At 37.6% G+C, this 17672-nt stretch overlaps 2 pseudogenes; one reads left to right on the forward strand and one right to left on the reverse strand.

The window, feature by feature from the left end:
• Nucleotides 1-270: 270 nt before the first annotated feature.
• On the reverse strand, nucleotides 271-3459 carry LOC101968035 (Fanconi anemia core complex-associated protein 24 pseudogene; annotated as a pseudogene).
• A 12436-nt stretch (nucleotides 3460-15895) lies between these two features.
• LOC101968326 (nucleoporin NUP35 pseudogene) lies at nucleotides 15896-16778 on the forward strand (annotated as a pseudogene).
• The last annotated feature ends 894 nt before the right edge of the window (nucleotides 16779-17672 follow it).

The following is a 17672-nucleotide window of genomic DNA, read 5'->3' on the forward strand; positions in this document are numbered from 1 at the left end:
GTTTTGTTTTCTTCCAGGGATTGAACCCAAGGAACCTTGACCACTAAGCTACATTCCCAGACCTTTTTTAAATTTTGAGACAGCGTCTTGCTACATTGCTGAAACTGGCTTTGAACTTATGATCCTCCTGCCTCAGCCTCCCCAGTCACTGGGTTTAGAGGTGTGTGCCACTGCACCTCTCTTTCTTCTTCTCCTTCTTCTAAAATATGAAAACCAGATCCTGAAGTTTGTGGTCAAAAGGAAAAACCATAGTAGATGTAAGGGCAGCTGTCACCTGGACTGGGTGAAGAAGGTGTGGATTAGCTGTGCTACCACTTGACCTACTGCTGGCTCAAGCTCTTGAATAGAAGCATTGCTTTGTTGCTGGATACTTGGAAACTTCTGAAGCAGAAGGGAAGTTCTAACTTTTCCAACTTCTGAGATCTGCTGCACAGTTTGAAGGAGATCTGGGTCAGGGAGCAGAGCCAGTTTCCTCTTGAGGAAAGGGTTCTTTGGATTGCTCTTGTACTCACTGAACAATGAGGCAGGATGCTTCCATCTGGTTGGCCACTGGAAGAAACATCATCCCAAGGTCCAGCACAGTAAACTTTTGTATAGCTGGGAAGTACTGTTCATTTATCTGTGTTTTACAACTACTACAATCCCTTGAAACTTACCAGAATTTCTAACTTGAACAAGTCTTTTTCTGTAGCCATTTTCTGCCACCAAATCAGCTTCAGTGACAAAGAATGCAGGATTTTCTGGACAGGTAAAAATCTACAGGTGTCAGACCATCCTCAAAAAGGAGATTAATTTTCCCTTGCATCCCCTGTACCAGCTGAGATCTGTGCCACTTCTCATTAGCTACAACATACCCCAAAGGCATGCGCACAGGGGGCCTTTGCCTTCAGGGAGCCCTGTGCCTTTTCCATCAGTGATCTGGACCTAAAGAGGGACATGCAAAATGACACCTGGGCAGGCTCTCCTGCACAGGGCCCCACATTCCACTCTGAAGCCAAGGGCCTCTTTAGCAGGATCTTGTCTGCAGAGTGGTCTCTAAAAGTCTTAAGAACCCAAGAGATTTTTGTCCTCATGGTTGTGTCCCTCATTTTCAGCACTGCCTGGCCCCTGGTGGCCCAGTACCACCTGTGCTATAGCTGCTCACTCCAGTGTAGGGCTAGGACCTAGCTGGCAGGGACCCTACTTCCGCCCTAGTCACCATTCATTCTTTGGTGGAGTTAAATACAACTTTGGTGATGTCTTATATGTATTTCTAACTTTCATTGTTACAAATGGCTCCACTGTTGAATTACAAGTTAGTGAATTGATTACTTGATTTAATTAATTTGAAACAGGATCTTACTGTGTGACCCATGATTACTTTGCACTTGTGATCTTCCTGCCGCAGCTTCTGAAGAGCTGGGAATACAGTCCTGAGCCAGCACATCCAGCTGGACCTAAACGTTTAGACAACAGTTTGATCTTTTGTTCGTCTGTCTCAGTGTGGAACAACCTTCAGTTTTCACTACCTCCAATCTTCTAAGATAGAATTTATGTAAAATGTCCCTCAGTTGTAATTTTCTGGTATGTTTCACCATGATCAGACATTATGTTTGGGGAGAAAAGCCTCCCAGAAGAGATTCAGCACTTTTTTTTCATTGCATCCTCTCATGTGACCTATAATTTTGATTTCCCCCTTTTTGATGGTGTTAACATTGATCAGTGGAGGTGGTATCTGCTGGGATTCTCTTTTGAAATGTTGATCCTTCGCTTTCTAATTCTTGGGTGTTTTGTGGAGAGACAATTGGAGACTATATAGCTATCTACTTTCCTCATCGAAATTTCCATTTCTTTATTCATCGTATTAGTATGGATCCGTGGTTGATTTCACTTAGTGGATGATAATTTTGTATTATTATTTCTGGAAAATTATATTTCTCTTTGGAAGCTTTTATTTTAATAACTTCAGGGTGAAGAAAATCTGTAGGAATCGCATACATAATTTCTTGGATACCTGTCTGTAGTTGTGAATATTTTACTATATTTTCTTCATCCTGTCTGCCTTCCCCATTTCTCAGAGTAATATCAATGTAGATAAATAAATAACTAAATGCTTTCTATCTGAATCTCTTGTGAGTAGTAGACAGGATGACATTGTACTCCTCAACACTTGTATTTCCTGAAATCAAGGAATGATAATATGATAGCTTAATGTTGACAACCAAAAAATAAAAAATTGGTTCACTCTTAAAACCAAATCAGCAAATCATAAAAAAAGAAATAATCTTTTATGCATTATGCCATAAATACTACTAAAATTAATAACGAACTAGCAATCAATAATATTTTAAATATAATTTCAGGTTTGTTCTTGTATCTCAGAAGCCATTCTTTCCCTCAGCTGAATATTGACTTTAACTTATTGAATCTTTTGCCAAAATATATATTTGGTACAGTTCTATTAGTGCTACATAATTGAAATAGTCATCTTCAACCCAATTCTTTGCTTGAATTTTTATTTGTGAAATTGGCTCATGTTGTTAAGTTTAGTTTCTTTAGTGGTGTGTAGTTCAGCATGGATCCTATATACAATCCATTGATCTCTTTTCCTGTTGATGGAAATATGGTTGATTTTAAAAATTTTACAGTATAATGCTAAGTGAAGTTAGCCAATCCCCAAAAACCAAATGCCAAATGTTTTCTCCATATAAGGAGGCTGACTCATAGTGGGGTAGGGAGGAGGAGCATGGGAGGAATAAATGAATTCCTGATAGGACAGAGGGGTGGGAGGGAAAGGGAAGGGGCAGGGGATTAGCAAGGATGGTGGAATGTGATAGACATCATTATCCAAAGTTCATGTATGAAGACACGAGTTGATGTCAACATATTTCATATACAACCAGAGATATGAAAAATTGTGCTGTATATATGTAATAAGAATTGTAATGCATTCTGCTGTCATTTACTTTTAAAAAATCAATTAAAAAACATTTTACAGTTATAATGTTGCTATATACATTTGTATTTCTTGTTGTGAGTGCTTCTCTAACATTTCTACTTAGAGTGGAAGTGACATGCTGGTTCAAACAATGCTATTTTTTCTTATTATGCTTTGCCTGCAAGAGCTTATCAATTTTTATGAACTCAAAAGTTTGCCTTTCAACTGATGATTCCCAAATCTATAACTCCAGTTTTGTCCTGTCTCCCACACATCTGACTTCTTTCTCCATCTGCTGTGTAAATATTCTACGAAGGAAAACTGTGAATATGCCACTACCACTGTATACTTATCTTGTCCAAGAAGGAGATAAATAAATGATTATTTGATTCCTGAAACATCTTATATAATGCCTACGTATGGGTATTATGATCCCCATTTTACAGTTGAGAAACAGAAAAAGAGGTCACTCAACTAGAAGGTGGCAGTGCCAGAACTTAAAGCCAGTTAGCCTGGCTCCCCAGTTCAGGGTCTTACCCCATTATTCTGATTATTTTTATGCTGTTCTAATAAAAATAAAAGAGTCAGAGCATGTTCTAGTTCTTTGGCTATTATATGCTGTGCTGTTAATCTTCTTTCTTGTATCTTTGTCTACATGTAAGATTATTTTCTTAAGATCCTTGCATATTTTCATTTATAATATCAAATCAAAGTATGGAAAATAAGAATGTCGACACTATTGATCTGTCAATAGATGAATGAATAAAGAAAACATGGTATATACACACAATGGATACTATTCAGTCTAAAGTGAAATGATGTGCTTTGTGAAAATAGATGGATTTAAGACAGCATGTTACTGAAATAAGGCAGACATGGGAGAACAAGTACTGCATGTTCTCTCAGATGTGGAAGCTAAAATAAGTTGAACTGAAAGTACAATAATGATTGGGAAGAGGAGAAAGGGGTGGAAAAGGGTAGGAGGACAGTTTATTTATTTATTTATTTTGTGTGTGTGTGTGTGTGTGTGTGTGTGTGTGTGTGTGTGTTATTTGGGATGGAGCCCTGGGCCTTGCTCATATTAGGCAAGTGCTCTACCACTGACCAAGCTACATTCCCAACTCTGGGTGGTTGGATTTGATCAGTGTGTGCTATATGCACATATGGAAATATCTCTTTAAACGCCATTAATATGTACAATCAATACAGGTTGATTAAAAGGAAAGTAACACTATTTGAGTGATCCTCTGGAAGGAAGAATCCCTGCATGCTATTTGCTAAAGACCTATTTCATGGTCAGATAGTCCCCAAGCCTGATTGTAATGTCAAAAAGGAAATGAAGACAATCAAACTGGTCCCATCATCATGAGCACATCTATAAAATGGTATGAATGAAGTGTGGTGTCAGGAGGAAAATGTGGGGTGCATGTAATAATGTTTGTGTAACCATGCTGCTGTTGACTACCTCCTTGCCTACAGACTGAACAGATAGTGGTGAATCTAGGAGATAAATTTTTTCATCTTTTTTTTTTTGTGTGTGTATGTATATGGCTTGGGACCTGTTTAAGAGCAATTTGATGCAGTGGTTGCCATGGTAAATGTTTTTCCTAAGAACTAAGTAATTGTTTGAAACTGTTATAATTTACCATTATTTAGTTTCAGAGTGATTTGAAATGCTTTCACTTTCCCCTCTCATTTAAACATTTTATCTTTCTCAGAATTCCTTTTTTTATCTTGTCTTGGGGACAAAAAAAAAAAAAAAAACCATACCTCATTAAGGATAATAGTGGAATTATATTCATTCTCCTCCAAAGAAAATCCTGGATGTGTTTTCTATTGTTTTTGGCCTGTAAGACATAAGACATCTGACACTTCATTCACATTTTAGGATCTTTTAAACCAGGCAACAGACCTCAGTCTTCAAGAGCTCAGGAAAAAAGGGCAATTGAACTGCTTACCATGGAGGAGGTATTTGTGAATGCTTATAATATAGATGTGTTCAATGACATCATAATGCAACCATCCATCACTCAAACTCTAAAATTAGACAAATTTATTTTTTCTGTATTTTATATTGGTACATTATAATTATTAATAATGGTGGGATTTGTTTTTACCTATTCATACATGCATACGATATACTAATATAATTTAGTCAATATCCTTCCCCAGTATTTCCCCTTCCTCTCTTCTTCTCCCTCCCCCTTGTGCCTTTCCTCTACTCTAATGATTTCCCTTTGATTTTCATGAGATCTCACCTGCCCCCAATTTTTATTTTCCTTTTTCCTCAATAACTTCCACATATGAGAGAAAACATATGATGCTTGACTTTCTGAATTTGGCTTATTTCACTTAATGTAATGTTCTCAAGTTCTACCCATTTTCCTTCAGATGACCTAATCTTATTTATCTTTATGGCTGAATAAAATGTCATTGTGTGGGGCTGGGGTATAGCTCAGAGCACTTGCCTAGCATGTGTGAGGCACTAGGTTTGATCCTCAGCACCACATAAAAAAAAAATAATAGGGGCTGGGGATGTGGCTCAAGCGGTAGCGCGCTCGCCTGGTGTGCGTGCGGCCCGGGTTCGATCCTCAGCACCACATACCAACAAAGATGTTGTGTCCGCCGAGAACTAAAAAATAAATGTTGGAAATTCTCTCTCTCTCTCTCTCTCTCTCTCTCTCTCCTCTCTCCTCTCACTCTCTCTTTAAAAAAAAAATAATAATAATAAATAAATTAAATAAAGGCATGCTGTCTGTCCATCTGCAACTATTAAAATTTTTTTAAATGTCATTGTGTATAATGCCATCTTTTCTTTTAATCCATTAATCCATTGAAGGACACCTAGGCTGGTTCTGTGATTTGGTATTGTGAATTGTGCAGCTATAAATTTAGATATATGCATATTACTATAGTTTGCTGACTTAAATTCTAAAAGAAAAAATGTAGGTACAGTTTTACAGCATAGGTGAGTGCTTTAGCTGTGGTGGCAGCATTGATTGCCCTGTGTCCTGGGGCTTATACTATTATTGACTCAGGGATCCCAAGATAGTGAAGTATCCTCCCAAAAAAAGGACTCAAACACAAAACTAACACCAAGAACTTAAGTGGATACAAAAATGTTCAGGGATATTTTAATCACATGGCCAGATATTTGCCCTATTCTTTTAGGATAATCTTTGCTTTTGTCCCTCAAAAATCTGGTTATTTTCTAAGGTGATATTATATGTTTTTTTTTTTTTCTGAACACCCTTCTTTTCTAGGATGCACAACAGTCCATTACCTGGACACCCATTGGTCTCTCTTTCCTGTTTTTTTCCCTCTCTCCTCTTCCCTCCTTAATTTTGTCTTCCACCTGCCCTCTCTTTATCCCTCCATTTCTTTCTTCCTCCATTATTAGTTTTAGACCATCCCAAGGAAATCATCAAAGATAGAAATATTCAAAATTCTTTTCCTCAAAATTCTTTTGAGGTTCTGGGACTGACCTTGAGTATGTGGCACATGTGACTGGCCTGGGTTTTGTGGGCTAGAGGTCCTAATAAGGGGCTCCCACCAGCTTCTCATAGTCTCTAAAATATCAGGAGTTATGTTCACGTTGGTTTTCAGAAATCAGAATATTCCTTGGAAAGGTAAATCATCAAAATGATGACTTATTAGATAATTTTCCATGTTTGACATCTGGCAGGCAACAAGAGTTTTAAAAATTATGACACAGATAAGTTAGAAAGGATACTGGGAGATCTGATGGCAGAAGGAAAGGAACTTCCCTGCACTTTTGCCTAGATGAGCCCCTACCATAATTAAGGGCAGTCTTTATGTACCCTCCCTCTCCCAATCCCAGAATTTTTTAAACCTTCCTTTCTATTCTTCCTTCTTTCCTTCTTCCTAATGTATAAAGCTCAAAAGGTTTTGGTCTGTAAAAAAAATAATAAAGAATTGACAAATGAGGGGAAAGTCACTTACACCATGTAGGAAATTTCCCCTAACAGAATTTTTTCAGTAAAATTTTCCTTTAGTGAGTCTTTATGTTAGGAAAAAAAATGCCCTTTGGAAACTAGTTGAATTACCCTATTTTTAAAAAAATCTAACTAAACATTACTAAACTGTGGTTTCACTAAACAATGAAGTTTCCTAAAATGATATTATGTCTCACTAGCAGTGGCACCCGCTTAAACAAACTCTCCATGGATTGTCCTGCGTTGCTTGAAGGTTCAGGGCAAACTCCTGCCAAATTTTGTAAGATAACAATCAAATACAGAATGACCTTGAGAGATCCTTTTCTTATTTTAGGAAACCCACATTCTGCTTTGAGAAAGATCAAACTCAGGGCAAAGCTACAGCTGGCTTCTTTATTGATCTTTTACAAGCTTTTCACCTGATAAAGGATGTAATGAGGTCAAAGGGGAAATTGTTTTATCTTGAGATTTCACAATTTCATCTTAAAATACCTAATCCTTTGGGCCAATTATTTCTATTACTTTGTTATTGATCAGTTGATGCTAAATTTAAAAAAAAAAAAATTTTTTTTTGCCTTACTGGGGATTGAACTCAGTGGTACTGAGACCGGGCAAAAAGACAGTCAGTGTAGACAATGAATGATTGGGTCAAGAAGATGGGTCAAGGAAATAGAATGCTAATACTTCTAGAGCACATCCCCCTCCTCTTCACCTGTTGTCAAGGTCCTCTGTCTCCAGGGAATTGTTCCTCCCAAGACGGGGTTGCTAAAGAGTACCCTCTTCCTGCCTTTGTGGGTGGATATGGAAAATAGGGAGTGGTACCCCCTGAACTTTTGGTCATGTAGGCAGGGGAGGAGGGGACAGGAGAAGAAAGGAAACCTGACATCTATAAAAGGGGCAGGACACTCCCCACACTCTGGGGGCACCAGCTCTGGACCCCCTCCTCTCCAGAGGAGTTCCCGTTCTCTCTATTCTATGCTTTAAATAAAACTTTTTGCTCTTGCCCCTGCATTTCTTGGGGGGGCTCTCTGGGAGTGTCCTGGAGGCCTGGAGGTAAGCTCCCCTATACCGCGCATCTTTCTGAGGTGCACCTCTCTGCCACTTTCTTTTCTTTCTGGAGGACAATAATGGGCATCTGTTGGCTAATTAAGTGCAGTTCATGCAAGCTGCCATTCTACAAAAATAGGGTGACAGAGTTCATGTTCTAGGTGGCTACCAATCCCTGTCCTGCGCGTCAGGCATGTTGAGTTTTGCCAAAGCCATTTCTCACTATCCAATCCAGGCTTGGAGCATATCTGTCCTGACACAGTGTCTCTAATGCTGGTCTGCATTTGGATGCAAGGAGATGGACAAAGGGTTGGAACAACTGCGGGATTCTGGCTGGGGCCACTCTCCAATGAATCCTAAAGATTTCTCCCTGGACCTCTTCTCCGACTGCCCTTAAGGGTGGTCGATCAAGTGGCCCTGAGCAAAAGCCCCCGTGACATATACCTCTGCAGAAGCCAAACTACACTTTCCCACGTTCATTTCTCCCCTCCACTCACTGATAAGACTCCAGCCATAGAGACATAAGGAAATGCCTAGGTTCCCTTTGTTTGCATATTAAGCCTTTACAAGACAGAAGGGATTCCCATAGCTGTTTCTGTGCTCCTGTGTGCTCCCCAAGCTTCTTTGAATGCAAAAAGGGAGATTTAAGCCCTCAGCCTTCTGAACATTCCTTTGGCCCACAGAGAGCATAAACTCTTTTTCTCTTTTTCCAGCCTTTTCCCCCTAGTGTTTTGTTGCTGCCAAACATGGTCTTCATACAAACTCTCTGATAAAGAATCATGGCCATCAGAGGAAATAAGAATTTTAATATGCTCAGCCTGTTCTGTAAAAAGGAAGGAAATAATCTGAGGCTTCTATATGTAGGCCTAAGGTCTTCCTTGTTTAAAAAACTCAAGTTGTGCCAAACATGTAAATTACATTCACCTATGAGCCTCCATTCTAAGTGAGGCCAAATTCTACACCCCCCAAAAAAGTTCATTAACACAGACAGATCAAGATTCATTACAAAAAGGGGTCCCATGTTCTCCCAGGGATTACAAATCACACGGTAAGGATGGATAATCTGAGGTTTGCATCATTTTCATGGCCACCCATGAAAAAGCCCACGGGTTATGACCACACACTGGTGATATAGCAGTTAAATCCAGAGTTCATCCATGGAAGGAGGGATGGAAACCGGTAGCCACTAGAGGGTCCAGCACTGGGGAGACATCTTCTAGCCAAAGAGACAGTTCCTTGGTGCAGGCACTTATGGGTTCTGTTCTTTTTTGTGCAGTTCATGTTGTTGTTCAGAGGGGAACCTCATCCTCAAAAGTATTGATGGGAGATTATGTCTCATAATTTTCTGCATCCAAACCTGGTCTAATTACCGACTGGGGAAATGGAAAAATAATGGTTAAAATGCCCTACACATGAGGTTCTGCTGAAAACAAGCAGCTTCCCTTTTTAGCTTCTGCCAGATTTCTCTCTCTCCAAGGCCTGCCTTTGAAAGGTAAATTGCAGAAGCTTACAAAGCTTGCAAGATTTCCAAGTCTTGCAGAGGACCAGTTTGAGCCAAAGGAAAGAAAGGAGTCACTTTTAAAAGTCACCTTGGCTATCTTACCTGCTCTCCATTCTACCACCTACTTTCTTAATACAGCACAGGGAGGGAAAATGGAATGATCTCATAATACAAGTCTTCTTTACCTTGAAAATCTTTGCTTGAGGATTTCAGGACTCTTACATTCTTTGAATGCCTGAACTGATTCAAATCTGAGTGAACTCTGATCTAATAGAGATGTTCTGTATGCTCCTTTTCTAGAGTAATTACATTTATGCCATTTTTTAGGACTCCTGTTTTTAAAAATTCTATATTTTTGAGCTCACAATTTTATGGTAAATTCATTAACATATTTTCTGATCAGCTTATTTTATGTAACTATAGAGGATTTTTACACTGTCTTTGTTCAGAGGTCCACTTTTCAAGGGTTAGCTCTCAAATACATTGGAAAATCTCCTTTAAAAAAAAGTCCTAAGAGCTGTCGGTGGTGCACACCTGTAATCCCAGAAGCTTGGGAGGCTGAGGCAGGAGGACTGAGCGGTCAAAGCCAGTCTCAGCAACGATGAGGCCCTAAGCAACTCAATGAGACCCTGTCTCTATAAATAAAATACAAAATAGGGGCTGAGGATATGGCTGAGTGCCCCTGAGTTTAATCCTCAGTAAACCTCCCCAACAACAACAAAAATGTCCTAAGGACATAAACTTGGTGATGTTGGGAATAAATCTCATAGCCTTTGATTTTACTGACCACAATGGCAGACTTTACTCCTAGCATTTCCAATTGTACAGGCCTGCCCTATATTTAAGTCATAATGTAAAAGTCTAATAAGCTCTACTTCAATTTCTAACAGGTTAAATCTAATAGAGGCTTTAATAAACATCTGTAGAATTTTCTCCTATCTGTGGAGATCTATTTACAAAAAGTTACAAGATGTTTGTTTCCTGTCCATTTTTTTTTGTGTGTGCACACATGTGTATTTTTGTGTCTATATATGTGCTTGTGTCAATATATATTGAACACGGTATCAAAATTGACATAAATGAGCACTCATAAATCAAATCCAAATAACTTTTAGTCCACATGCCTTAAAAAAAGATTCAATTTAAATTAGGTAAATAGATGAGAGTAAAGATGTCTTTAAAATTACTAACTCAAGTTCTTCTAAGTGGTCAGACAATTAACAGTGTTGGTTTCTATAAAATATCCAGACTGTAATATCCATTGCTTCTAGGATTTTTCTTCAACAGGGAAGAGATGGCTAATATTATTAACTGTATTTGTCTGGTATCTTGGTTTTTGCAGTTAATAATGAGTAAATTAGATTTAACATAAATGCGATTATTCTTCATAAATGTGTTTATTAAAGGAGACATCTGATTAATTTGCAAAGTAAAATGCTAAGACAACAACTGCTAAATATAAAATCAAGTACTTTGACTTCTTAAATTCCATAAGGTAATATATTTAAACATTATGTGTGTTTTCATAAATGGATAAATGTAAAAGGTTTAATATCATTTTCTGTGTTTTCACAAAAAAACAAGGTGGTTAAGAGTTAAGATTCTATCAGATGTAATTTTATATACTAAGAACACTGGGTTTTAATTAAAGTACCATAAACAAGGTATTTCATCTTATTAAGGTGGAGCAATTTGTCTAAATTTAGAAATTTTATATAAGGAGTGTTTCTGAAAATAAATTTTAAAAGGGGTCAAGGCTAAGAAAGAGATATAAGAAGTTTCTAGATATGTAAATATATTTTAGTATGGAAAATAGAAGGAAAAGAAATGTTTCTGGTTAAGAATGTCTTTGGTAAAGCAAAAAGTTGTAGAATGTCTAAGTTGCAAAGGGTTTGTGGAGGGTAAATCTCAAAAAGTTTGTGTGTAACTAAGTTGGATATACATAATTAATATAACCAATGAAAGTTATTTAAAGCTTTAAAGCTTTTTCCTAAGGTCAAATATTTCCTAAAGTACTGATATAAACCAAAGTTTAATCCTCTATGTTTTGAAGTAGCTTAATCTGCTTTTATCTATCAAGATAATTTCTTGTATCTGTTAAATTTATCATTTAGAGAAACTAGTCTTAAAGTAATTAGGATTTTTATGACTGGTTAAATAACAACTGTTATTTTAGAGTATAAAACTATTCTATAGATTCTAAATTTTTCTTTAAAAGCTAAACTTGGTTAATATAAGAACATCAGTATAATTGCTTGTTTGTATACTAAATGTATCTTTGACTACTAAATGTATTCATGTCTTCCAAGTATGCAAATCTTCAAAACATAAGATTTAGAAGAATATATTACCAAGCTGGTGTTCCTCAAACTGAAGTTTGAAGTAAAGATTTGGGGTTATAAAAATTATGTTTCTTAGTTCATAGCTATTATACAAACTCAATGTTTTTGTTCTCATTAATTTTATTTTGTATTTTCCTTATAAATGTTAGAACCATTGTCTGTTATTATATTGCAAAAGTATAACTTTTTTAAAAATTGTAGTTTTAGATGGACAAAATGCCTTTATTTTATTTATTTTTAAGTAGTGCTAAGGATTGAACCCCAGTGCCTCACACATGCTAGGCAAGTGCTCTGCTATTGAGCTATAGCCCCAGCTCAAAAAAGTGTAACTTCTAATATAACAACTTGAGTTACTTTGAAACAATAGGACATCACCTATAGGAAAGACAGGATGTAAGGTTAACTTCCAGTACTAATATTGATTCCCAATTAAATGAAAGGGGAAATAACTACAAAGTTATAGACATTAAAGGTAATCCCAGTACTCTTGGTTTAAAACTGGTTTGCTGGATGTTTAAAACCAAGATTTAGAGACTAAAGGAAGTAAAAGAGCCAAGAAGAAAATAGCCAATATTTGGTTCTTGCCCTCTGAGTCAGCTTGGACTCAGGGAACAGGGGACTTCTCTAAGTACTTTGTAACTCTGGGTCACATGATCTCCTGGATCAGGGGAATCAAAGAGACCCTGGAGAACAGAAAGCTGACCAGTGCACATGCTTCAAAGAGGAGGGTCCTTGGAGAAGGAAGTGTTCCTGATGCTTCCAAGGGAAGCCATGTGGTCAATAAGACCCTGACCTATCCTGGAAGATGGCACTAGAGGAACCAAGAGGCTACTGCTCACAAGTTCCCAAAAGTGCCCTCTGAGGAAACTCAGCTGACTCTTAACAATAGATAGGAACAAGGTCAATTTGACCAGCTTGGTCTTAAACACCTAACAAAATAAGTTATAGCCAAAGAACAGCCATATATGGGCATTTAAAAGGAAAGACAAGGGCTGGGGATGTGGCTCAAGCGGTAGCGCGCTCACCTGGCATCCGTGCGGCCCAGGTTCGACCCCCAGCACCACATGCAAACAAAGATGTTGTGTCTGCTGAAAACTAAAAAATAAATATTAAGAATTCTCTCTCTCGCTCTCTCTCTCTCTCTCTTAAAAAAAAAGGAAAGATAATACTTCTTTTAATGTAACTTAAGATATTTACTTGTGTCAGCTCCACCAAGAGTAAGTAGATTAAAGGCTACAAAAGAGGGATTCCTAGTCAGGAGTGCCTAATAACTATCAAGAAACTATCAGAGTCAACAGCTTTTTTAAATCAATTTAGGGCCTACAAATCTTCCTAACCTCCTATATAGACAGACTTGATCTGTTTGCTAGCCTTAAGTGACAGTAAATAAAGGGATCTTTACTAAACACAGATGATATGCCAATAAAAATGTATTTTAGAAAAATCAGATGACATTAGATATCTTACCTACATCTTATGGAGCATCTGTGACATTATTAAGACTGTATTGTGTTTTCATTCCTGACAACTCTGAGAATGTAACTAATATCCTTAATATCCCCAAATAGGTCATTTCCTCACTAGCCTTGTCATGGGAACAATTTTTTTTTTTTAGCTCTTGCACCTCCTGATAAAAATTCCTGGTTTCTATCCTCATCATGATATTCATTGACATGTCCCAGACTCTTTGTCATTTATTTTGTATTAAATGAATTCCAATACTCATGTCTTTTTGTTTCTCTCATAGAAGCACCCACCTCTTAGATGACTTTACAACTTGTTCTTTCCAAACCAGACTTTCACCACAGACCCTTCAACTGATCCACCCACAGCATTTCTAAAAGGGAAACCCAAACTGCTTGCCCCACATGACCCCCTCTCATCCTGAAGCAGCCAAAGTGGTTATTACCCATTTCCTCTTAGAACAGTAAGAGTTCCCTTAATCAGAGAGGGGATTGTGACCAGGGCAAATGACAGTCAGTGTAGATAATGAGGCTGGGCACAGTGGCACATGCCTGTAATCCCAGTGGCTCGAGGGCTGAAGCAGAAAGATCCCAAGTTCAAAGCCAGTCTCAGCAAAATCAAGGTGCTAAGCAACTTGATGAGCCCCTGTCTCTAAATAATACAAAATATTATTTTGTATTATTTGCTGGGGATGTGGCTTTTGGAGTGCCCTTGAGTTCAATTCCCATATACCCCTCCAAAAAAAGTATAGATAGTGAAGTATTGGATCAGGAAGATGGGGGTTGATTCAAAAGGAAACAGAATACCTAATACCTGCAGAACACTTCCTCCTCCTCCTCACCTGTTGCCAAGGTCACCTGCCTCCAGGGAATTGTTCTTCTGATCAAGAAGCTTTTAATGAGTACCCACTTTCTGCCTTTCTAGTCAGATATGGAAAATACAGAGATATTCCTTCCCTGTATGGCTCTCTTCCTGCCCTTTTGGTCATGTAGGCAAAATAAGAGGAGAGGGGACGGAGAAGAAAAGAAAACTGAAATCTATAAAAGGGGCAAGATACCCTCACTTTCTCGTGGCATCAGCTCTGGACAACTCCCTTTTCCAGAGGAGTCTCAGACTCTCTCTCCCTCTCTCTCTCTCTCTTCTATTCTTTAAATAAAACTTTTTGCTCTTGATCCTGCATTTTTTTGGGTGTCCAAGAGCAATCCCAGACTTTAGCAAGAAACTAAAAGCTGGATTTTTGCCAGATAAAGCAGTGAGGTATGGGAAATGGAGACCAAACAAGCAAACCCACAGCAGGAGTTGGGAGACTTGAACTGTCATCCTGCCAGGATAAATAGTTTTTAATTAATTTTTTAACTACTAAGTTGATGTAAACTTTAAAAAAAATACATATGTTTAATTCCTAGTTAAACTTCCTCTTGTTTGCACTTGTCTATTCATGACTTTTTTAACCATTTTTTGAAAACATTATTATTTACTGAATCAACTTTTGTGAATTAAATATAATATTGAAACTTAACTCTATACTATTTATGCATTTCCAACTTGTTTTTGAACATATGTTTAGAAATAAACTCAGAGTACCTTTTAATTACAAATATAGGAGTTTCCATCATTTTTGAAAATTGGGAAAGTCCCTGTCATGAGTGCAATCTATGTCACTAACATAAACCAAACAGGTTTGTGTCTTTCCATAATGTCAACTTATTGAATAACAATAAATTCATGGGCTACACCACTTTCATCAGTGGCAGTTCCCTAAATATTTGTGAGTCACCTGGTCATCATAAGCCAGGCAACTACAAGTTCTTTTATTACAATCTTAATTTCTAATATCTATAACACATCACAAATCATACTTTACACGATATATATAAGTTGCAGGAAGGCTTAGGAAGAGTTGAGGCAACCACAGGAATTCAGGAGTCTGATCTGAGAGCAAAGGCAGAGCAATTATGAATGCAAAGAGTAACTGTAGGTGGTCAGATAAGATTAAGAACCATTTGAAAAACTTGTCCAGGGCACAGAGCTGTCAAAATCAAGGAACTTACTCTAGGCCAAGATCTGGACTTATTGCAGTCTCAAGTATATCTGCTTGGGTAGGCAGTTTTTTGTGGCTTATGCTGCAGAAATTGCACTCTGCTGAAGCTCAAGGACAGAGATTTGAAAGTTAATTGTGGTGATTTTCCTGGGCAAAGCTCATAGGAAGTGACCAGGTGATAAGGTTAGGGTACCACCATGTACCATGTTGGGATGCTTCTCCTTTTATAGACCTGGAGTGAGGGGGTTGCTTGATTCAATGGTCTAGGATAAGTGCATAGGTCTGGTTTTTCCAGTCTGAGTTGGATATGCCCATGTATTCATGTGTTTCTGATTAATTTGATAAATTCACAGATAGTCATTTTTATTAGCATGATTAATTTATCAGTTTGTGCCTTATGTTTGTACCAGGCAGATGGTGTTTTTTTACTTATACAACCAAATTGTAGAGTCACTCCACCTCAGCACCTAGACTCAAAATAGAGTGGGTTATGGCAAACTACTGCTTTATACACTGGAGTAACACAGGTTTAGGCGCAGCCTGAAAACTGCTGCTCTATACATCATGAAGTAACTGAGCAGGGCACAGCCTGCTCTCCAAATCCCAGGATGTTTAGTAGTGGCCGTGATGGTAGCATTTATCATGGAATCCCACGTTCCATGGAGCTAAACCAATGGTACTGGGTTTACCAATGTCTCCAAAGTCAGGAGTTGACTCCCAGTTCTTATCTAGAATTGTCATAGGGGATTTGCCATGTCCAGTGACTCCACAACCTCCATCAATTAGTAGCTCTTCAGCAGGAGTAATGGAAATGAGATTGCCTTTACTTGCATGTGGGTCATCACCATGACCAGTTGTACCAGCTCATAAAGAGTGGAATTCTACTAGTTAGAAGTACCTATGATGACATTTCCTTCCCAGGGCTCATACCAACATCTTGAAATTCAAGAAGACAGCCAGACATTTCAGTAATGCAGATTAATCTGGTTGGAGTTACAAAAACTACTTCTGGAACAGGGAAAAATATATTTAATCCATCGAATATTGATCATTCACAAAAGATGACATTAACTCCTGCCAAGTTGGACTCTATTTATACTCCAGAAGATTCCCTGACTTCAGAAGACAGCCTGGATGACATTCAGGTGACTGTGTTTTGGTTTCCTCAAGTATCTGCTTTCTATATATTATTACAATTTGTATAATATGGGACTATCTTAAAACATGTAATGTCTAGAATAGGAAATTGGATGCATATTTGTTACCAATCTAAACTGCAGGTCCAGAAAGCCTTAGGCAAAGATGGGAGAAACTTTGGAAAATCTGTCATGATTGATGCAAAATGATGAATAAATAAAAGTGTTACAGAAAACAGGGATAGATGTGCTTTGTCATCTCCGTCTCTAGCCTTTGTATCACCCATCAAAACCTTAGGCACACCACTACAACCAGAAGTAGCCCCAGGATTTCTACCATGAAACCTCTTGTTACAGCATTTAGTAATTTCTGATGAACATCCAAAAAGATGAAAGTCATATCCAAAGTAATGAAGTACATATTTGGCTGGTGGTATAGTAAGATCTAAGAACTCAGCTACCAAGGAGAAGGTTGGTTCATTAAAACAGTTATCAGTGTACTGCTGGTTCTCCTGGGTTAGATGTATAACCACTCTTGGCATCACTGACTTCATGCTTCATTTAAGTTTTCCTTCAAGAATACATCTTATTTGTAGCTTGCACTGTAAACGATACTTGTGATACATTTTGAAGAAATCTAAAAAAAATCCTGTAAGTAGAATTTTGTCCTTTCCATGTAAGTTTAAGCATAAAAAACCTGAACATTGATTACTATAAATTAAATAATTGAATTGGTGGGGGGGGCTTTGTAATCATCATGAGAAGGTGGGTGAATTCTATGAAGAGGAACTCCAGCTGCTTCTGCCAAGATACAAAGATTAGAATTAGTAATTTGAATTACAGTCTTTTAATTTAGAGAGTATTTAGTAGTTTAATTTTCTTTGTATATTATCTCCTTGTGAATTGTCATCTTTCAGTATTTTAAAACCAAAATATTATTTTAAAAATTGACTAAAGTTTCTTGATAAGACTTGTCAATCATGTTCTGAAAAAGTATGAAGACATTATTCAAACAAAATTGTGTATATATAATATTATACAGCTTAATGACCAATAATAAACTTAACAGCTCTATATTCCCCACTTAGCTTAAGACATAGAACATCATGATACTTTTGAAGATGCCTGTGTGCATATCTCCAATCTTGTCCTTTCCAACAATGAGATTACCAAAGTCTTGAATTTCATTTTTTTGCTTTTCTTTATAGCTTGACCATATACATATATATCCCTAAACGATATATTGCTTGATATTTCCCATCTTCAAC

The sequence above is a fragment of the Ictidomys tridecemlineatus genome, chromosome 12 (genome assembly GCF_052094955.1).
Source record: "Ictidomys tridecemlineatus isolate mIctTri1 chromosome 12, mIctTri1.hap1, whole genome shotgun sequence".
In the NCBI taxonomy this organism is placed as follows: Eukaryota; Metazoa; Chordata; class Mammalia; order Rodentia; family Sciuridae; genus Ictidomys; species Ictidomys tridecemlineatus.